Source organism: Aethalodelphis obliquidens, unplaced genomic scaffold, assembly GCF_003676395.1.
Source record: "Aethalodelphis obliquidens isolate GAN/ISIS:26980383/991018 unplaced genomic scaffold, ASM367639v1 scaffold43, whole genome shotgun sequence".
NCBI lineage: Eukaryota > Metazoa > Chordata > Mammalia > Artiodactyla > Delphinidae > Aethalodelphis > Aethalodelphis obliquidens.
The window spans coordinates 6,390,201-6,391,097 of record NW_020837987.1 but is presented as its reverse complement, the minus strand read 5'-3'; positions in this window follow the sequence as shown (position 1 = coordinate 6,391,097).

Sequence of the window (897 nt, the reverse complement as noted above, 5' to 3'; positions counted from 1 at the left end):
AAGTGTCACTTTTTGGATTCTATCATTCCTTTGACCTTTATTAGCTAGAATTCTCTAATAATAAAGAACTTTCCTTCACCAACTTTTGGTTGTCTTGAAATATAGTTCATAGAGGAAAGGCAGGTTAAATGCTCCATTTTCCCCCTTTATTTATTAATAAATGCTCTAATGTGCTCTGTAGCTGACCAATGCATCTTGTTAGAAAAAAAAGAAGCTATCACAGGCTACAGTAATCATGATAAAAGGACACAGGATCCAAATTGAGGGGATTCCCACTGGCCAAATATAGGACAATTTGAGCATTTTTTAAAAAGGCTACAATGGATTTTTAAAAATTGATTCTAGACTTATAATATAGGTGATTTTTAATTTCCAAATAGTTTCTTTTTATCTTATTCTTTGTTAATTTTATTTACTTAACTGAAGTATAGTTGACTTACAATATTGTGTTAGTTTTAGGTGTACAGCACAGTGATTTGGTTACATATACACATGTATATGTATATACAAACATACGGTGTATATATATATATATATATATATATATACACATTCATACATACAGTGAATATATATACATATATTCTTTAAAAAAATTATTTTCCATTATAGGTTATTACAAGATATTGAATATAGTGCCCAATGCTATACAGTAAATCCTTATTGTTTATCTATGTTATATATGGTAGTATGTTATCTGTTAATACCATACTCCTAATTTAAATTATCCCCCCCACTTCCCCTTTCATAACCATGTTTGTTTTCTATGTCTGTGAGTCTGTTTCTGTTTTGTATATAAGTTCATTGGTACTATTTTTAGTTTCCACATACAAGTGATACAATATTTGTCTTATTCTGTCTGACTTACTTCACTTAGTATGACAATCTCTAGGTCCA